Raw genomic sequence first — 22,865 nt, 5'->3', positions numbered from 1 at the left:
GTCACAAAACTAAAGCAAAAAAGTATTAGTCTGGGAAAGGGATTGGTAGATAGAAGGGACAGGAAGAAGAGGGTGGGGTAAGAAAAGGGGGTAGGGATAGGAAGAAGGGAGATGGAAGTTGATAGTTACGGAAAGGTAATTAAGAGAAGATTTAGAATACATTAAATACATGCATGAAATTGGCCAATAACAAAATCATTCCATTTTAATACCCTATCAATAATATTATTGGGCTGACCTTTACAGCCATAACTATCTTTTCTCTGGTAGGAAGCTCATCAGTGAGTCCCATTTAGCCTTCAACTGTGGCATGTTGCTGAAACAGTATCCAAACTATGTCCTACACTTCCCGGTAAGCTTTCATCATGAAGCCCAAGCCCCAATACGTGCCTGCCTATCATTGTTCTGAAGCACTGTGATAAAGCATCTCTATGCTAACCTTAGAAATTAATGCCAAGTGTAAGCATAAAGTAACAACAAAACAAAAATAATGTTTAATTCCAATTGCTATTTTCTCTTTCAGTCACAGCTTGGATTTCATCCCCTCAGAGAAACTACCCCCCCCCCATCTCCTTGTCTTCCTTGCCCCAGGACCCTGAAACTGCTCATCTGACTTTCTTGCCCAGTCCTAAGCATATTCTGCTAGAGCGCTGGCTTTCCATTCTGGCGTCTGCTTCATCTTTAAGACTGTAAGATTTTCCAGGCTTGTCCATCTTTTATCGCCCAAACATCACCATAATACTTAAAACACATTATAAAAAATGCCAAGAACACTAGAACTAAAACCAGTTTCATTTTTGTAGATTGCCACTAAAAAAAAGCTGATGGAAAATTACTCTATCCCACCCTGGAGAAACCTGGATGGACAAGAGCCTCCAAAGGGAAGTGCAGATGTGCTGAAACAGAGAAGGTTCTGGGTTCATAAAGCACAGAACTGAAATTTTGAAAATACACCAGGGATTGATCATGTAGCTGCTTATGGAAAATCAAAGTGGAAAAAAATCCTCCACCAGGACTTGAGAGGTCTGGAGTTAGTCCAGACCCTGTTATTACTGCCTGTGCACCTCCCTATGCCTGGTACTGGAAATAGTGATTCACGGTCCCGTCAAGCTCTTTCCACATAAGCACATCTGGATGCACTGTCATTAGCCGCATTCTGGTTAGGAGGATTGAAACACAGACACCACACCAACTCATGTCATATCCCCACAGCAGCTAGCTGCCTCAGCTTGGGTGGAACACATGCAGGAGGCCTTCCTGTCAGAAGGCTGGCCTACAGAATTAGCCCAGATGAGCAAGAAAACACAGAAAGAATCAGAGCTCTTCTCTTCTCCACCATGAATAGATCACCACACTTAGGAGCAGACAGAGCAGGTCATTAGCATAAACACTGAGCTCCCTGCAAACAGTTTTTCATCAATGTCTATTCGAGATAACTGGAGACAGAAGTTGCTCAAACTCCATCTATGTACTCGATGCTGTCTGGGTCATCATGTGTGTGTAGCCATTGTGACACCATCAAAAGTCTATAGAAACAAGTCCTGAGTTGAGAACTTGATTACCTCTAGGCTTGCACACCCACATCCAAGCGGATTGCTATGAAGCCTTTAAAAAGGTGTAGGTGTTGAGCGTATGCACATATTTTAGCATATGGAAGGCTGTTCAGCCTCTTAGAAGACAAGGTAAGAAGTTAGTGCTGAATTATAATTTAAACATTAAAAGTCTATAATAAAAGAAGTTTCATCTAAGCCAATAGTTTTTTGAGTCTTTAATGAGAAATCTGGAAGGCTATTAAGCTATAAACCTACTTTTAATTCTCTGTTATCCTTTTATTGATATATGATTCCCATATTATAAAGCCTTTTAAAGTGTCCATACAATGCACATTTTCAGTGTAAAGGCACCATTACTCCTACTTGACTTCAGAGCATTGTTAGTCACCCAAGTAATAAACCTCTTATTAGCACTCGCAGCACATTCTTCAGTAAGCCAGCCATTAAGAACTGCGGATCCTCCTTTTCCTTATGGGATCGCCTACTCTGAACACTTTAAACACATACAGTGGTAGGATCTATGACCTTGTGCCTGGTTTCTCTCTGTGTTGGTTTTTGCTCTATGACCTTAGACCACAGGGCCTAATAAGAAAGCTTATCTTAGAGCTATCAGCTTTCTTTTTTCAGAAATGTCTTGCTCTATTAAAATGCTTAAAGCTCAGAGCTGGAGAGATGGCTCAGCAGTTCAGATTGCCTAGTGCTCTTGCAGAGGCTCTGAGTTTCATTTCTAGAACCTTCATGCAGGCACACAAATGCATGTAACTCCAGTTTTAGAGGATCCGATGGTCTCTTTTGACATCTGCAGGCTCATGCAGGTCTGTGATACACCTATGTACACTCAAGCACACACCCATTCACATAAAAAAAAAAAAAAAAACTCTTGGAAGTCTTAAAACTCATGGGCTACGATGGGCTGTGATCTGATCTGACCTATAGACCCTCCAGCCCATGAGCAGGGACATTCTTCAAACTTCTCAGGCTGATTACAGTCTGCCCTAATTCCAAAATCACCCTCCAATTAAGCATGGTCTCACACGAAACACAAGAACCCCAGAATTCCATGAATCCAGCTTTGTGTGTCTGCTCACTGGCCCCAGGGCAACCTCGAGCAGTATTTTTCAACCTCTCTTTTTACTTTTCTTGCCTATACAATGAAAATGACAGCAATACCGTCTTCACAGGGATGTTATGAGGACTAGGAAAAACATGCGCCAAGTACTTAAAGCCTAGCACAGAGCAAAACCTCCAATAAATTTCTCTCACTCCTACTTCAGAACTATTGCTTTCTTATTCCCTTAAGTGCTGCTATTCATCACTGTGTTGAGAAAACCAGGCGAAGAGTTATGTTGATGGTGATTCTTGCTTGCCTCATGGAAGTGGCATCCAGTAGACAATATAAAATAAACACTTTTTTAAGTCTAAAGTTGCGTGCCTCTTTGGTAATTTAATCTGATGATTTGGTTCTAGAAGAGGAATGGAAACAAGTCTGTGCTCCCTGTGTATAGGTCTCCCTACAATGCTGTACTGGGACCTTGTGTCAACTCAGTTCTTCCTTGAAGAAATTGGTTGTGCAAGCAACTAGAAGCTTCTTGAGAGAGATGGCTGTGAAGGATTAAGGTTAGTGGCAGCTGGTATAAGACAGAGACCCTCGGATCACGGTGACAGTTGGATACTGGGGAAAGGACAGAAAAGGGGTGGATGCTAGGGGTGTCTGGTTGAAGTTTAGCTCTAACTTCTGACCCAGGATTTCTGTGGATGAATAAGGATTAGCGGTCAAAGGACATCCCTATCTACACGAAACCATCTGGTTCTACCACCTCTCCCAGTCACTATTGGGAGAAGCCTTTGAAAATAGTACCTGACAGGTGAGTGCAGCCTTCATGGTCTCTGCAGAACAGTATTGCTTATGCTTTATAAGTCTATAAGCTGAATTAATCGATTTTAGCATCCAACAGCAACAAAATGACCCTCTTACTAAATTAAACCCATCACCGACCTCATTATCTGCTTCATTTCACTTTGTACAAACACAGGATGAGGTAACCACCAGAGAATGTGGCCTCAGAAGTAAAGACAAGATGGCAGATAAAGTACATCTGGATGAGATTGTGTAGAGAAAGCTTCAGGAGGCTGGGCAGAAGGGGATGTGTTAATTATGGATGTATACATGCCCAAAGCAAGTCCCCAGAGCGAAAAAGCAGGTCACCATAGTACTCGCCGGGGTGCCGATAACTGGAGAATTCCAGTGGCCAGAGCTATGGGTGAGGCAAGAGGAAGAAATAAATCGCTGATCTGGAGCTAAAGTAAGAGATCTCTGAGCTAAGGACTACAAGTGAAGGAAGACAGGCAAGGGCAGGGTCACTGGCTGGCTCGTTTCAAAACATCATCACGAAGGGCTGTATAGTATACTATTGACAAACACCTGCTATGCAGAGAAGCAATGTTTCAAAGCATTCAGAGAGCCAAGGAACATTTCCAAGTGACTGTAGGGGAAAAGCAACCCCTGCAATCGTGCTCTGTCCTGCCAGGAAGACAAACCCCAAAAGCAATTAAAGCATAAGACGGCGCATTGCGGGTCATGAGACGACAGAGGTGGATGAACCTAAATGTGCACTAGGCTTTAGGGTAGCAGCAACAATAACAAAGTCATTCCCTGTGACTGCTCTAAATCCGGCTAGGGAGACAAACCCCAAAAGCAATTAAAATCATACACAATTCTTTGTGGATCATGGGATGACAGAGGAGAGTTAACTCTCTAAGTCAAGTGATCGTGACTCATCATCACCCTGTGAGAAAGGAAGGAGAATGGAACAACGGCACAAACCAAACAGGGACAGCTCCTGGGCAAACCAGGGGGATTGTCCCCCTCTAAGCCTTGGAGTCTAAGAAATAAAAGTGAGGATAAAAGATCTAGAAGGGGTAGGGCATGTGCTAGCCTGAGGAGGAAAAGGATAAGAGAGACAGGCAGGCAAAAAAATGAGAAAAAGAAGTTGCCCGAAGGGACTTCAGAATGTTGAAGCCGGAAGGACCTCAGAGATAAATCAGCTTAATTTTACTGCAGCAGAAACATGCAAGGCAGGGCGGCAGGAGAAAGCATGTGTCGAGTGTACAGCATATACTATGCTCTTATTTATTCCTACTTAGAACAGTATTTTTATTTATTTCTTTTTAATTTATACTGACAAGGTTCCACTATGTTGCCTGGTCTGCCCTCAAACTCCTGGGCCAGATATCTAAACCAAAAATGTTTGTGTGGTCTCACTCTCTTCTAATGCAAAAAGGCGGTGGTTCTCAGCCGTCCTACTGCTGTGACCCTTTAATACAGTTCTTCATGCTGTGGTGCCCCCCAACCATAAAACTATTTTCCAAAAAATATGAAGTTGCCACTTCACATAACTGTAAATTTGCTACTGTTATGAATCACAGTATAAATGTCTGATATGTGACCCCAGTGAAACGGTCGGTCAACCCCCAAAGAAGTCAGGACCCCCAGTTGAGGACCGCTGTTTTAAAGCAATGGCTCTGTGGTACTCTCTTCCGGCAGCCCTAAAAGATATCATGGAAATATGACACAAATAAGCAATAGAGTAGGAAGGGTGGGGACAGAAGAAAGGTCACAGGAAGGCCAGTGGTAAAGAACAAGACTGATACTCTACAAGAAATAACTGGAGCAAAGGAAAGGCTGAGGTAACCAAAACCCCACACGCCAAAAATAGTTACTTTAGTTCCATGATGACACTTTCTCCGCCTGCTGTTCTCATTGCTTGCCCTTCCTGCTTTGAAGGGTCATCTATGTCCCATGAAAAATTAAAAAGTGACAAAACTCTAAGAAAGAGCCAACATGGGGGAGGGGGGGTCTTTTCTCACCCGAATGAAACCGGCACAGCGGCCAGTGAATGTCACAAAGAACAATGAGTCATAGTTTCAACTTATCAAGTTGACTTCGCTCTGCAAAGATGGATATGTAATCTCCTATCACGGGGACTGTTAAAGAGATGAAAATATCAAACTAGGAAAATGGAATAATGAAAATAATCAAATAAATTTAAAACACACTCTGCAGAAACCCAGAGCCAAACATTAGACGGAGCTCGGGGAGTCTTGGGGAAGAGTAGGGCAAGGACTGAGGGGCCCCGGAGGGGATAGGGACTCCACAAGAAGACCCACAGAGTCGACTAACCTGGACCCTTGGAGGCTCCAGGAGACTAAACCAACCAAAGAGTATACATGGACTGGACCTAGCCTCGCCCCCACATGTATATTAAATGTACAGCTTGGCCTTCATGCGGGTCCCCCAACAACTGAAGTGGTGGCTGTCTCTGACTCTGTTGCCTGTCTGTAGGTCCTGTTCCCCTAACTGGGTTGCCTTGTCTGGTCCAGTGGGAAAGGATTGACCTGGACCTATAGTAACTTGAGGTGCCAAGGTGGGTTTGTACCAAGGGGGAGGGGAGCTTCTCCCTTAACAGAGGAGAAGGGAAGGGAGGTTGGGGGGAGGGGCTATGCAACAGGAGGATGGGGATCTGCAATTTGGATGTTAAAATGAATAAATTAATTAATGTAAAAACTAAGAATCAACCCATCAAAAATTAAATCAATCATAACAAAATATATTTCTTCTATCTAGTTTCAGGGATGAGGTCTTAGAATGCTAGAGATGGAAAACAATATATTTTGCCTCTGTAGACAATAGTAAGGAGTTAATTATTTTGAGACTTAGTCTTTTATTCACACTGTTTGTTAAACAGTTAAAGATATAAAGTAAAACGTATTCTGAATCTATATGTGTTCCTTGAGCTTTTTCTTTGGCTCTGTTTTTTTCTGTTGCTTCATTTATTTGCTTCATCCTATATCAATTTGTTGTTATTTTTCTAAATTTTTAAAGTAACCATTTGTAACCTAATAAGAGAGTGAAAAAGAGGCATGCATTTGGATGAATGGAGAAGGGGAAGGATCTGGAAAAACTTGAGATATAATCAGAATATAAGCATTAAAATTTTATTAAAAATTATTTTTAGTTCAAAATGGTGGATGCGACCAGAATGAGAATATCTTTAGATGACATTTCGAACTGCATATTATTATTTTTTTCTTTTTTTTTTTGATGCTTTTTTATTTCCAGTGTTAGAGGTCAAACCTGGAGTCTTGCATATTTTAGGCAGACACTCTACTGCTAAGCATCATTGCCACCCCCAAATTATAGCCCAGGCTGGCCACAAGCTTACAGTCCTCCTGCCTGATCCTTCTCATCTGACTGACTACTGATACATGCCACTGTAACCCTATGAAACTGAAAAATAAGATAAAAACTCTAAGTCAGAGCACAGCTTGGAACTAGGCCCTGCTCCCTGGATTCAATCCCAAGCACAAAAAAAAAAAAAAAAAAGAGGAGGAGGAAAAGGAGGAGGAGGAAGAGAAAAAACAGGAAAAAGAAAGAGGAGAGATCTCTCCTGAGAGACACAGCCAGAATACAGCAAATACATAGGTGAATGCCAGCAGCAAACCACTGAACTGAGAATAGGACCCCTGTTGAAGGAATCAGAGAAAGAACTGGAAGAGCTTGAAGGGGCTCGAGACCCCATATGAACAACAATGCCCACCAACCAGAGCTTCCAGGGACTAAGCCACTACCCAAAGGCTATACATGGACTGACCCTGGGCTCCAACCTCATAGGTAGCAATGAATATCCTAGTAAGAGCACCAGTGGAAGGGGAAGCCCTTGGTCCTGCCAAGACTGAACCCTCAGTGAACGTGATTGTTGGGGGGAGGGTGGTAATGGGGGGAGGATGGGGAGGGGAACACCCATATAGAAGGGGAAGGGGAGGGGTTAGAGAGATGTTGGCTGGGAAACCGGGAAAGGGAATAACAACCGAAATGTAAATAAGAAATACTCAAGTTAATAAAGAAAAAAAGAAAAAAAGAGGAGAGAAAAATGGAAAACAAAATAATTTCATAACTAGTTTAAATTTATTTAAAGTTTTAAATTTATAATTACAGCTTTCACAAACAGAAAACATATATCTTCTATAATTACTTCTACTCTAGGGAGTTTGGGGGGGGGCAATCTCTGTCCTGCTCTTGGGACCCTTCCCTCCTACTGGGTGGCCTTGTCCAGCCTTATTATGAAGGTTTGTACCTAGTCTTATTGTAACTTCCTATGCCATATTCAGTAGATAGCCCTGGGATGCCTGCTTTTTTACTGAAAGAAATGCAGGAGGAGTGGATCTGGAGGAGGGGAGTGAGGGTGGGGGGAAAATGTGGAGGGAGGGGAATCTGGTCAGGATGTAATGTAGAGAGAATAAATAAAAATGAATAAAAAATAAACTCTATGCTTCTATCTGTAAATAAATAACAATTTGTTGTGATTGTATTCTGCGAATTGAGACAACCATGGTATGAAAAGCTGACAAGTTAGAGACAAGAGAACGGCAGGTAGGTGCTGACTCGATGAGCAGAAAACACAAAACCCGCTCTGCCAGATATTCTCAAGCCCTGCTTAAGCACCCAATGAGAACAACCACGTATTGGAAGAACAACAATATCAACCAACCAGCACTCCCAGAGCTCCCAGGGACTAGTCCACCATCCCAAGAGAACACAGGGATAGACCCATGGCTCCAGCTGCATAGGTAGCAGAGGACGGCATTATCTGGCATCAGTGGGAGGGGAGGCCCTTGGTCCTGTGAAGGCTCGATGCCCCAGTGTAGGGGAATGCCAGGGTGGTGAGGTGGGAGTGGGCAGGTGGGTGGGGGAATACCCTCATAGAAGCAGGGGAGTGGGTGGGATGAGGGTTTGCGGAGGGGAAACCATCAAAGGGGATAACATTTAAAATGTAAATAAATCAAATAACCAATAAAAAAATTTTAAAAAATGAATGAGCAAAGCATCATGAGCAAAACAGGGCTATCCCAGGAGAGAAGTCTGAGTTAGCCCCTGCAAATCCAACATCCAGTACACACGTGATGGAGCGAAGACAAATCAGAGTTCCTACTGAAGAGTTCACAAGATGTGCTTACCTGATTAACTAAATACCCATGTGCAACTCAAAATGAAAAAATAACGTAATGTAGTAGAAACTGAGAAAGAAATCTTTGTTTAACAGGGTAAACAAAAAGAGTCAACTCTGCCACTTAATTGTAAGAAAGAAACATCACTTTCAAAATCAGAAATGAGGAAACATATCCCTAGGACCCTCACTTCCGTTCAACATTATGCAGGAAGTTTTCACCAGGGTGATAGGTCAGAGCAGGATACTTTCAGAGTCATGAAGATTGGATGAAACATCGAGTCATTATTCATTGACAGTATATGTGTACGTGTAGAGTACCCAAAATCATGCTGTCCTGGTTTGCTTCTCATTAGTGTGATAAAACACTGACCAAAAGCAGCCCGGAGAGGAAATGGTTCACTTGCCTAACATTTCCACAGCACAGTCCATCGCTAAGGAATGGATGTCAGAGCAGAAACTCAAGCAGGGAGCTAGATTCAGAAACTGAAGCAGAGGCCATGGAGGATTGCAGCTTACTGGCTCAGGTCAGGCCCACGCTCAGCATTTTCTTATACCTCTCAGGACCACCCACACTGTACTGGGCCCTCCCACATCAGTCATTACTAAAGAAAAAGTCCTCACAGGCCAATCTGACAGAGGCCAATCTTCAGTTGGCATTCCTCCTCCCTCATGACCCCAGTTTGCATCAAGTTAACAAAAATTAACCGGAATAAATCACCAGGATAACAGCTAAGTTTAGCAGATATTTTAATCAGCAAATGTTGTTCTTTTATGACATCATGCATGTGTACCAGGTACTTGGGGCCCTCTCCCCACATCCCAGTTCCACTCTTCCTCTACCACCTCCACCCACTCCTTATAACCCTTATACTCTATTTACCAGTGTAGAATTGTTTAGTATCAGCAGAATTCAATCAGGGGCATCTGTATGACCCTAATGCTAGAACTAATGAGCAGAGCCTCATGAGTTTGCCAGTGGATATACAACTGGATACCACACTTGTCTCAGAATCTGTCAGTTGCCAATAGGTCAGCAATCAGTGGAGTGGCCCTGTGATTCTCATTCGCCATTCCCAGCTGACTGTTAGGAGTGCTGAGCCCTCAACCATTCCTTATTCTCAACATCTTCTGCATCCATGGGTCTTCAAAAGGAGAGGCATCTCAGTCTCTGGCTGAGAGTAGCCTTTGTCTATGGGTATAAAGACAGATATTTAGGGGTGGTGTGATTCTCTGTCAGTTCAGCTAAGTACAATTTTTTTAATTCAGGGTTTAGACATCAAAATTAAGTGTCTGTCTATATTCCAGAAAGAATGGAAAATTATACTTTTTTAAAAGTTACTGTTTACAACAGCTACAAAATATAAAGTATCTCCAGTAGGGAAGAGGATAGTATACTGTCATTCATATATATATATATATATATATATATATATATATATATGATAGGAAGAACCCAAGCATCCTCAACAAATATGGTGAAAGAGTGAAGTACTCCCATGCATGGATATTGATCTGGAAAGGGGGACGTTCCAATGCATCCTATAACACAGGTGAAAGACAATAGTCTCCTGGGTGGAATAAGCCAGACACAAAAGAGCAAAGACTGACTCCACTTCCTAGAGAGATCTAGAACATAGGCAAATTCCAGAAACAGAACAGATTATCAGGGACTATAAAAAGCTGAATGATGAGAAATTGCTTAACAGCCACCACATTTCTTCCTTGTTTGGTTTTTTTGTTTGCTTGTTTGTTTTTTACATCTTTAAACCATTTTTTTATTTTTTTGTTATCTCATTTATTACATCCATGCCACAATTTCTCTTCCCTGTCCTCCCCCATCCTGTCCCCCAACACCTCCCTTTTCCCCTAGATGCACTCCCCACCCCTAACCTCTCCTCCTCTCAGAGAAGGACATGCCTCCCAGGGACTTCAAACAAACACAGAATAACAAGCTAAGATAACACCAGGCACATACCATTGCATCAAGGCTGGTCAGGGCAACCCAGTGGGAGGAAAAGGGTCCCACAAGCAGGCCAAAGAGTCAGTGACAGCCCCACTGTTAAAATTTCTTAAGAAAACCATAAGAAGATCTTCATAACATGGATGCAGAAGACCTAGGAAAAGGATCTCTTCAAGTTCCCATGAGTCTCCGTCAGTTGATTCCGTGGACCCCGATCTCCTGCTTGTCCCCAACCTCTCTGGTTTCTGCAATCTTTCCTCCCCCTCTTCTGCAGGACTCCCCAGGCTCTGCCTAATCTCTGGCTGAGAGACTCTGCGTCCATTCACACCAATTGCTGGAAGAAGTCTCTCCAGTCTCTTTGATGATTCTGCTCGTCTCCAGACCCAACACACTGCCAACGGGACAATCTGTACATCAAAGGTTGTCGATTAGATTGGTGTCCCAATCCCTCCACTCGAAGCCTTGCCTGGTTACAGAAGATGGGTTCAGGTCCCATGTCCCCTACTATTAGGAGTCTTTATGATGGTTACTGTCATAAATTCTATGGAGTTTTCATTGCACTGGGTTTACCGTGTTTTCTTTTTCAGTTGAAAGACATCTAGGTTCTTTCCAGTTTCTGACTACTGTGAATAAAGCTGCTATGAACATAGTTGAGTAACTGTACTTGTGATAGAATGGGGCAGCCTTTGGAATTATCCCCAGGAGTGGTAGAGATGAGCCTTGAAGCAGATCGATTGCCAATTTTCTGAGAAACTGCTGTATTTATTTTCAAAGTGGCTAAACAGATTTGCACTCCCACCCAGCAGTGGAGGAGTGCGCCCTTTGCTCCACATTCCAGCATGAGCTGTCACTTGTGCTTTTGATCTTGGCCATTTTGACAGATGTAAAATGGATTCTCAGTCCTTTTGATTTGCGTTTCCCTGATGGCTAAGGATGTTGAATGATTAAATGTTTACTGACTACAAAGTTTCTGTTTACAAAACAAAAGCGGGGGGGGGGGGGAGCTGCAAGAAGACAGTTGAAGTCATTGCACGACTCTGTGACTATGTTCCATGTCTCAGGATCACGTAGTTTAAAGTGGTTAGCACGGTAGATTATGTTAATAGCTTGACGCATATCTTTTGTGTGGTGCTGGAGATGGAGCACAGCCCTGTGTGTGCTAGGCAAGTGCTCTGCCTTACCACAGCATCCACTGCCCTCAAAGCCTATTTATGAGGGCCATTTCTCATTGAAGCAACTCTGGTTGGAGCCCAGGCTAGCCAGGCACACAGAAATCACCTAAAATAATTGATCAGCCAGTACAGTTCTTAGATGATGCGGTCATGGCTTACATCCATGGGAAGGGAAGAACAGAGAAGCAGAAAAACAGCCACTTAGCACCTTCTCTGCCACAAATATTTCCGAAGTCTTTTCATCTTTAAAGGCTCCTATGGCTCAGAAAGAATCTACCCTTATAATCAGAACCCCAGTTAGGCATCCTGGTTTATTCACTTGCTGATTATATTTTCACATTTTATCATCTTCATATTTATCAGGGGTCAACATGAGATGATTTTTCACTAAATATGGGTTGGTTATTCCTCTAGGTAGCTTCTAGTACAAGCTAAACTGTGCCAGCAACCACAGCCATAAGCTTACCTTGAGATCACATGAAAGAGCTTACAGCACTGGACTTCTCCGGATTGTCTGCTCCACTAGCAACCCAAAGGACAAAGGTGATCTTCATTGGCGAAGCACCAAATGATCTCAATAACTTATTTTTGTGTTAAGCTGTCATCCCTGGCCTCTAACTCATCTGTTGAGGTAGAGCATTGGGGGTAGAGACACAGTGAAACAAATGTAATGAGAGGGTAAACCAAGAAGCACTATCAGGAACTGCTGGTACCGTATACATGCCAGGATCACACTGGGAAATGAGAAAGAAAGCATTTGTCTCACGTAACAGAACAAAAGCAAGCAAGCTTTCTTTGGAATAAACAATTCCGATTCTTTAATGTTTACCCGTAGGTCAGCTTTAAATAATAAAAACAAAAGCATTGTCTAGAAGCCAAAGAGACTGGAGGTCAAAGCCTACCTCTACCACTTACCATGACGTGGTCTTGGCAAGTCATGTCATGTCTCTGGATCTCAGTTTCATCGCCTATAAAGGGTTGGCTTGCCAGAGGCTTTGCATCGTGTAGTTCTAGAATCTGCTGCCTAGATACCAGCACTAACTACACCAGCTAGGTGTGGCACCTCCCGACCCCTTCCTTCTCTGTGGATTACTTTCCTCAGTGGAAAATGATAGCATATGATGGCATAGTGTTAACCAAATGTGCTAGTGCTTCCGGCCTCCTTACAACTGTGTTATAACAAATGCTGAAATGTAAATGGGTAATATAAGAGAGTTCAATTTTCTTAAAAAGAGAAAAAATAGTCCCAGACTTTTAAAAAGCACTTCAGAAAACTGATTTTCTAAAGTTTGCGATCAGAGGGGCACTGTTGTTTGCCTTTGATGAATGATTCCACTTAATGTAAAAATTTAGTAGTTTAAAGTTTAAAGTTTCTTGGTAGATACTTTAAAGAGATTATTTCCCATGCAGATAATTATCAAGAAACCCCTTAGGGCATGCATACAGCTAAGTATAACTAAATCATCGTCGTCATCATCATCATCATCACCATCATCATCATCATCGTCAACGTCGTCGTCGTCATCATCATAATTTAAATCCTTTAATACTTTGAAGAGATTTTTTTTTCCAGGCAATTATCAAGCTCCAAAAATGAATCAATACTGCTTCCGGAAAGAGCAGAGAAGCCACGATACCTGTCGACGCACCGTTAAAATAGGATGCTGTCTGAGATAAGGTGGTACAGCCAGGCCCGTTCTACTATCTACATAAAGCCTGGGAGCCAAGGCCATGGGTGTCAGGGACTGAACAATGAAGGAGGTTCAGTCTCCAGTTTTCTTCTCTGTGTGTTGCCCTCCTACTCTACTTTGCTCCTGCCATGGCTTCAGAAACTATATTCTCACTAAAAGCTCAGAAGAAATGAAAGCAAAAGTTCAAATGCTGAGGCAGACAAATCGATTACCCACTCTTCTTTTTGCCTACAGTCATTACTATGTTTATGTCTTCTGCTCATTTGGTAGATGACACATAGAAAGACTGATCCTTCCATTCTCCATAAGAGAGAGCAAGTCATTCGCTTATTGAACACACTTTTTATTTATTTGCTTATGTTAGAAAGTGTGTATTTCATAATATAAAGTTTCTAACAATTGCCGTCAAGTCACATACCTGGAAGTGTTTTAGGAATTGACACATTCTGTGAGGCTCCCATGCCTCAAGCCCAAAGGTTCACAACAAAAAAAAATCCATGCACAGAAGAAAAGGTGTCTGGGAGTTTGATACTACCTAAATCAAATTTTGTTTTATACATTTCTTTTGTTCCCTCCCCTTAAGAACTTTTAACCCACACGCATGGATCAGTTCTAAGGCAAAAACAAAGAGAGGAAAAAAAGAAAAACAAAAACAAAAAAAAACAAAGCAGTGTTAGGTTTAACACGGCAATGGCACCTCACTACTCTATTACCAATTTCACTCAACTATGACCAGAATACATGAAAGAAACAGCAGAAAGGAGGGGAGATTTACTTTATCTCATACCTCAGGCTTGCAGTCCATTGTGGTGAGAAAGCAGCGGCAGCAGATGGATATGGCTGAACACAGCTTGGCAAACCAAGCAGTAAGCCACTAGAACCAGGGTCCAAGCTACAACCTACAGAAGCCTGTCCCTAAGGATTCACTTTTACCAGCCAGACTCTACTTCCAAACATTCTATATCCTTCCAAAACTACAATAGTGTACAAGCAAGAGAATCAATGTTTAAAATGTTTCGAGGGGAGGGGGAAAAGCCATAGCAGGACAATGGAGGCTGACGTAAAGATCTCGCTCTGTGTATTTACAGGTTGTTATCAATGTTCCTAAGGGATGGATGGTACCAGGCTTTGTATGTTTAAGTGGGCAATTATGTCTTATCAGTTGGACATAAGATTATTGTGTTATGTGTTCTTTTATGTGACGGTTTCAGTGTAGCAAAGTTTGCAGCGGCAAGAGACACTGGGCCACCGAGGAGTTGGGATGTGTTTCTGCCAAGATATCTAGCAGATAGACACTGCAGTGTGACCTAGCAGGATAAAAGACCACAATACTTTTTTTATTTTTATATTTTTACAATAACAGATGGCGAACCAATGTGATGGGCAAGAATCCACTAGTAATCCTAAGAGTTGAGAGAAAGTTTTTATTTTCTAAGTAAGAGGAAGCCCGTGCCAGGTAAGGTCATGTGATATCTCAAGGGAAGCAGCCTGGACTGGCAGACTGTAGGTCCCCTGCTGTGTGATAAGTAATGGCAGCTCAGAGAGTTAGAGATTAAAAGCTGCTTTTTAAAGAAAGTTGTTTAGAAAGTCTTTCAGGATACTCATATTCTTTTTAACGTGGGCTCCACGGGAATTTTGGGTTGAAATCCTAGTTAGACAAGCTACTTCTTGTAATTACAGGTATTATTAAAAGATGATTAAGTTTGTTTTTAGAAAGAAGAGAGTAAAGAGATTACCTGAATCAGGTGGGGATTTTCATCCACGGTTCAGAACTCAACCTCCAAGTAGAGAGTTGTGATGAAATGTCTGTAACACCAGGGAGAGTGAATGCAGACATATATTATCGAAGTTATTAAGGTTAAAGAAAAATCTGTGGCTCCAGGTAGAGAGCTTAACAGATGGTTATATTTTGGGTAAAAGTCCTGAGTTTTAAGTTGCTTATTAGTATTAGAATTCATAGAAGGTGTTTAGGTTTGTTTTAAGAAGAGTACAGAGATTACCTGAATCACGTGGGGATTTTCATCCATGGTTCGGAACTTATGGAAAAATTAGTCACTGACTCCAAGTAGAGTATTGTGATATTTACAAATTATTAAGGTTAAGTAAAAATCTGTGGCTCCGGGTAGAGAGCTTAACAGATGGATATATATTTAGGTTATTAAGGTTAAAGAGGGGTTGGGGATTTAGCTCAGTGGTAGAGCGCTTGCCTAGGAAGCACAAGGCCCTGGGTTCGGTCCCCAGCTCCGAAAAAAAGAACCAAAAAAAAAGAAGGTTAAAGAAAAATCTGTGGCTCCAGGTAGAGAGCTTGACAGATTGAGATAGTTTGGGCTAAAGTCCTGGTTTGATAAGTTGCTTATTGATATTGGAGTTGATAGAAGGTATTTGGCTTGTTTTATGAATAACCCCGCTAAAGGCCATATGGCTCGTTGATGCTGGCTAGCGAGGGTTTGTGGTTATTTTTTATATGTACCACAACAGGAAGCTCAGATTCTCTTAACATGGGCTCCACAGGAATTTTGGGTTAATTTCCTGATATCACAGAGTACAAAAGCCTATCAGGCTCATTGTTTAGCTTACTTCCTTTTTAAAAAATTGTTTAATCTTCATAATGGGTGTGACTGAGTTTTACGGTTATATTATTACTCTGGGAGAGAGTGCAAGATACAAGCTTTTCTGGTTACAGACTAAGGAACACAGTATTTTGGAAGAAAGATTTTGTCTTTGTGTTTTTAAAAAGTGTGATTAGGCTCTGGAAACCTCATAGAGTCATACTGATCAGATTTGATAGAGGTAGACTGCCTGAAAAAATTAATGCAGGAGAATCAAACAAAAAGAGATTTCTATTCTAAACTTTTGTATTGAGAGTTGTATTTTACAGAGTGTGCCTACTTGGATTCCTGGTCTCAAAGACTTTCACCTGGGTCCAGTCAGGACACATTGGCTACAGCATTTGCTTCATTCTTCCTACCCTCTACCCCCAAGGATATCTCAATGCCCATGTACAGCTTGAAGAAATTATAGAGAAGTCGTCGCCCCAATTCCCTGGACTTTGAGGGGCTGAAAGTGGTTATTCTAAAGTTGTTTTTATGAGAAATCTAGAAACGGTTGTAATATAACAGGGAGGAATCAGATAGATTGAGTTGTACAGTCATAATCTCATTTGGTAACTAAGCTAAAATCATATCTTTGTTTTGGTATAGAATTTATTTGTTAAAAGTTTAAAAGTTAAAAGTTTAAAAGGTTTAGAGCCAGTCCTTCTAATGATGTCATTACAAACTTCTGTGCTGATTACACATGTGAGTTAAGGGCCAAATAGCAGACATATTGCTGACTTTGTGAGAGAACATTCAAGATATTATTAAGATATAAAGACAACAGTCCAGATTGTCTTATATTATAGGTAGATGGTTTTCAAAAACGTCAGAAATCCACAAAATTTGAGATTTAAAGTTATTTATCTTTTGTTGAGACATATCTGCTCCTAACAGTTCCCCTTTGGTGGATTTAACAAAGAATTTGAACATCTCTACCTCCAAGTGAGGCAATACTTTTTTGCCTAGGCAGCCATTAGACAAAACTGCCTGTTTCATCTGCAGACTAATACTGTCCAGAAAAGGACAAATTATGCAGAATAGTTGACTGATAAACTCTGCCAAGACAGGGTGATTAGCCCTTCAAATTCTGCATTTCAAGAGTCTGTCATTTGATATTGGGCCAGAAGGCTGAAGACTTGCGCTCACATATTGCTAACAGGGGACTGTGCTAGTGGAGATTTGTCTCTACAACCTCTCAGTTCTGGAAACCGTGTTAGGCTTCCTTTGTGTATAGATATTTGGTCCTTCTCAGATTTCTGACAGGGTCGAAGACTGATTATAGTCTCATAGCCTATCAGGCTGTTTAACTCTGAATATACTTTATTGAATGATTATCAGATAGTATACAAACTAGCCAGGATATAACAGATTTTAAGCCTTTCTTAAGCTGGAATGGATAACTAAATGTTCTGTTTAACTGATATAATGTTGGACTGGGTGTTAGATATATTTTATGCTTTTAATTACAAAATGATAATAGTTATGCTCAGCTTATATTTGAGAGAAAAGTTTTTTTTTAATTAGACAAAAAGGGTGAAATGTGGGATGATGTCACAGGTGAGGCAGGTACAAGATAGAAGGAGGCCTGTCATTGGAGGAGAAGGAAGGATGGGCGGGAGAGAAGTTTGAAGGAAGAGGACATGATATTCCATCACTTGCCACCTTCTCAGCTGTGGGAGGGACTTTCCTTACATAGAGGGGAAAGGCGAATGAGCTCCAGTGAGCACTGTTAATGTAGATGTAGTTAATTTAGATATGGGTAGGTTTCACAGCCCTTGCAGTCTTATAGTCAGAAAGGTAAGAGACCTTGAAACACACATTGTAGATTGGCCCTGGAAGAGGTAACCACTTTAAAGGAACTTTTCATTGTAGGAGTACTCCTCTGTGGCCTTGAACCATCTCAAAAGAGGCTCTACTCCCTGAGTTTGGATTGCTCTAGGGGCAGAAACTCTTATATATTCCCATTGCTGGGCCCTACAGACATATCAACACACTGGATGAACAGGTGACTGACTCACAAGCCAGGTTGGGCTTAATGAAGTGACTCTGACACCATTCACTGAGCAAGGAACTTAGTAAGGAACAGGTGTTATGAAATGGATTGGATCAACAGATGTCAATCTAAAAGAATTCCTGTGCTCTAAGGCCACAGAGGGGGTCAGTCATCTGTGGACCTATGTGTCTCCGGGGATTGAGGGCAGTTCCTGCTTATTCTTGCCATTTCTTGCACCTGGGACACCTGTTTAGTTTCCACTGCTCCCTGGCCCACAAAGGCATACTGGAATGTTTTAAGCAAGATGTCCAGGTCCTGGTTCTAGCTTCACCTGCCAAGCCAGAGTAGAATGGTATGAAGTAAGACAGCTTAGGGATGACTGTGCTCTGCTCTCCCTAGCTCGTGTGAGCACATTATCTAGGAGGAATGTTGCTTCGCTTCAGTCAGGAGCCACTCCTACACAACCCCCGACAGGCATTTTAAATGAAGGAAACTGAGGCAGAGGGGAAGGGAAGCTCACAGAGCTCAGAAGCCAGTAACTCTTCCCTCAGGGCTCATTGCCTAAGGAGGTCCGGATAGAAACTGTGCCCAGTGCCAACCACATCCTTCCTGTGAGCATCTCAACTGACATGAATTTTGTTAATCTTTAGCAATAACTTTTTTCTTGTTTAATCTCTAATGGTCACTGTAGTTACAAGAATCAAGGGTAGGGGTAGAATAACTCCAAGCCATTACCTTGTCCTCGGCATGCACACCTATGGAGGGTCTAAGATCCCGATGCAAACAAGGCATGCATGCAAAGAGTAGTGGAGGGAGACAAGGGAAGTTTCAGCTTCTGCACATAGGTGAGGCCCTGGCATACATCACCCCTGCACCTTGCTGCATTACACAATGCCATCCAGACTGAATGTGAGCCTCACAAAGAGGGTGCCATGACTTCTATCTTTGTTGGGAGGAATCCCAACCTGCAAAACTTGGTGCTTGGAGTACAGGTACTCCAAGTCCCTTGTCACTCCTGGAGTAGTCAATACGAGAGGTCCATTCAAATAACAGGCACTTTATAAATAGTGTCCTAAAACTCAGTGGGGGCCAGCACTCTCATCGCAGGGTTAGCCACACAGGACTCACCACACCTGCCCAGATTGCTTCTGTATACATCCACTTCTCTACTGTTAAATTCCAGGGTTCTTCCACGGTTACTCGATAGACAGCTGTGCACTGTTGCTATGGTTCTGTTTTATGCAGAAGCAAGTGAGTACTGATTCACTCCACTCAACCACCATCAAGTCTTTTCCTCACTTCTCATTCTTGCTGTGCTCCCTCAATGATAAGTCACAAAAATATGACTAGGTTGAAGGATAGCTTCAGAAATGCCTATATGTAGCCAAAAAGCAATATAATTAATAAATCCAGCAATATGGTAGATTAGTCAGCCTAGTTTGAGTATATATACAATTAAAATGTGTAAGAAGTCTAGAAAACACACTACTAGAAAAATAATTTCCAAAGATTATGATTTAGTGGGCTAGATGGTTGGTTTCCCTGCTCCTAAATGAGACGTGTCTCCATACAATGTTAACTTACAACTGTTTCCAAAGCAGAACATTGAATCCATATCTTGAAACAAGTTCAGAGGCTGGGGAGATGGCTCAGTAATAAAATGCCTACCAAATGAGAATGAGGATCCCCAGAGCCCAAGTGAAAATCAGGCATGATGGTGACTGTAACTATGACACTGGGGAGAGGAAGTCAGGTGCATCCCTAGGGTTTGTTGGTCAGCCACCATCACCCAGTTGATGTGCCTTAGGTTAGCGGTAAGAGACACAGTTCCAAAACCAGCAGCGAACTATCAAGGAAGGCAATCAACATTGACCTCTCGTCTCTACATAGAGGTGCATACTAGTGGATACCCAGGTATACACCCACACAAATATACATACAACATGACAGAAAGGGAGAGAGGAGGAAAGGGAGGAAGAGACAGAATGGGAGGAGAAAGGAGGGGAAGGAGACTGGGGAGTAAAGAGAGTCAAGTACAAAGAAATATAGTTTAGAAGTCTACATTTATCTCTATCTGTTTCTATGTATCTTGTTCTACCCAGCACAACTCAAAGTCCATTTGAGTAGCAGAGCAGAAGAAGAAGAGACAACAAAGCAAGAGACTAGGAGTGGATGACTCATGCACATAAGTGGACATACTTCAGTCTCAATGACATCTCTTCATTGCTGCCACAAAATTAGAAGGAATACTCTTGGCACACAGAAATTTTAAGCTTCTTAAGAAGCCACTTGCTCCTGTGGTTGATGGAGAGAATGATGAGAAGGTCCAGAAGCACACAAATGTTAACTGAGCCCAGTTCACTGACACAATCAACTTGCCAACAACCCACTCAGATGGGGCCAAGAATGTTTAGCAGTTGTATGTATGTATGTATGTATGTATGTATGTATGTATGTATGTATGAGCTAGTAGGACTTGTTTAAAATCCTTTAACTACTTTTAAATCCTGAGTGGACTATAGTTGAGTCTTAAAATATACTACACCTGCCTCCATTATACTCTTAACACCACATTCCCAAGATACTTAGTCTGATTATCCCAGGTAAAATGGTTACATTCTTTTCAAATAATAGCTCATAATATTTCATTAGAACCACTGATATTTCCCTCTTATTTCTTTATTTGATAGTTATGTTCCTTACCTTGAGGGTGGAGCCATGTCTTTTACCTTTTTATACAGATGTCTTACAGATATTAGGTATCAAAACATTGATTAATTTAATGAATTCAATCTTTTGTAACATATCATTGTATTAGGGAGGCGTTTAGTGATTTTAATGCTGAGAAAGGATTGGCAAGAATCTGATTTTCTCTTGACCTTTATGTTTAGTATGCTTGCCTTCCCTACAATTATATTATAACCAGGCTATCAAACATCTTTGATTTTTCAAAACATAGAAGTATCAAAAGGAAAGAGATATAATACCAGAAAAAAATGCTGAATGAGGATCCAGAAGAAGCATTTTAACTTTTTTCCCTACTGCTTTGTCTTAGTCCCTAGGGAAGACTCAATAATGGAGATTTGAATCCAAATTCTATCCAGAAGTAGCCTCAGTTGGCAACTGTAATGTAAATGGGCAAGGGAAGAAATGTCAAGGAAAAGATGAACCATGGTAGAGAAGTGGTACTGGTCCCAGCAGATACCATGGGGGTTCGAGTAGCCTTCGTGGTTGTTGCAGACTGAGTCAAATGAACCCGGAACATTTGCAAGTCACCTAGTCCTTAGATACAGGGTCCTTCCACATAGAAAGCTTGGGCAAGAATGGCCAAGGACAATCTCTGATGAGGAAACTAAGCCAAACTTTTCAGCAGAAAATGCTCATGGGACTAAAAGTGTGCTTTTTTTTCTTTTTCTTGGAAAAATATACATGAATTAAGATACATGAAGTGTCACTAATTGAAATACATACTACATACCATGATTTGAATAAGTGAGTCGTAATTATCTTGTTGAATAATCTGTTCCTCCGATGTAAACACATCTCAGAAACGGTCACTGCCACTGTGGACATTAACGTTAGTGAGTATTCCTGCACCAGAAGACTATTAGTATCACACAAGTGACAAGTACTCTGGTCAAAGGAACTTGATGGTTTACCTCTGAAAGATCACTAGGCAGGAGAACTCTTGAATTTAGTGGCCTTCATAGAAATATCACAAGCAAAACAGCGAAAATTAAGCCAGCCTAAATCTGACTGCCTCAGGAGTATTTTTGAAAATGTTTTTATCATTTTTGTGAATTTCATACAGTATTTTCTGAACACATTTTCAGGAGAATACCATAGGGAGTTAGGCAGAAAAACTTCGAGATTTTCCCACGTGTCTTGACTTTCTGTATTTCACTCAGCTAAGGGCTGGGACCTTTTTTCTTTGAAAGAACAATTCTTTGATTCTTAAGAAAGTGAAAAGATGATCATTTCCCACGTGGTTGAAACATTATCAGTGTATACATGCTGTGTTTCAAAGAGAAAGAGAGAAAAGTACGTGTGTGAGAAAGAGAGAGACAGAGAGACAGAAGCAGAGACAAAGACACAGAAAGAGAGAGACAGAGAGATTTTGGTGCTGTGACTGCTAAAAGGGGTAATTTCCCTTTCCATAAGATCACCAGTCCTTGGGTTGCAGAGGAAATATTGACAGAATCTGAAACATCACCGTTATCAACAGATTCCTCAGATAGCTCAAAGGCTGCTAGGCTGCACTTACGCCCACCAATCCTCCTTAACAACCATCTTGGAAAGAACTGGAATTCACAACTGCATCCTCACAAAGGAAAGGTCACAGGATGCTTGAGTTAAAAGAATCTTGAAGCTATCTAACTCATAACTTCCTAATTCAGGCCTTCATTTTTAGGGATCAAACAAGTGTGAAAACATGAAAGGAGTTTTTAAACGTATCATTGCAGCATTGTTATTGTATTGTTGTAAAGGAGCATGAAGTACAGAGGGTAAATAGAAAATATTTCCTCTTACCCGTTTCTGCTGTGATAGAAATTAAGAGTTTGATTTTGGGGTGTTGTTGCTGTTGTTGTTGTTGTCCCCTATGTTAGAGTTGCAAAGTTCTGCTGCAGTAGACACTCCCTGTTATAAAAAGTCATGGTGGCCCACACTTTAAATCTCAGAACTCAGGAGACAGATACAAACCAATCTCTATGAGATCCAGGCCATGCTGGTCCCCATAGTCAGTTCCAGACCAGCCAGGGCTATGGAGTGAGATCCTTTCTCAAAAAACAAAAACAAAAACAAAAAAAGTAAATAAAAATGCTAGACACACGAACTACACTAAAGGTTAACTCTGAAATGTTACAATTTTGTCATCAAATTAAATTAAATTATTC

The 22,865-nt window shown here is 41.5% G+C and overlaps 1 long non-coding RNA gene across 1 annotated transcript; it reads right to left on the bottom strand.

The window, feature by feature from the left end:
• Positions 1–9,290: 9,290 nt before the first annotated feature.
• Positions 9,291–17,082, bottom strand: LOC120095651 (uncharacterized). The gene is made up of 3 exons (XR_005491304.2): positions 12,608–17,082; positions 12,159–12,315; positions 9,291–9,749 (listed from the first exon to the last, which is right to left on the bottom strand). It is a non-coding gene; the product is annotated as an uncharacterized LOC120095651 (long non-coding RNA).
• Positions 17,083–22,865: the final 5,783 nt, after the last annotated feature.

Source organism: Rattus norvegicus, chromosome 11 (assembly GCF_036323735.1).
Source record: "Rattus norvegicus strain BN/NHsdMcwi chromosome 11, GRCr8, whole genome shotgun sequence".
Taxonomy (NCBI): domain Eukaryota; kingdom Metazoa; phylum Chordata; class Mammalia; order Rodentia; family Muridae; genus Rattus; species Rattus norvegicus.
Note: the sequence above shows the minus strand (reverse complement) of the source record. Positions and strands in the feature narration are given on the sequence as shown.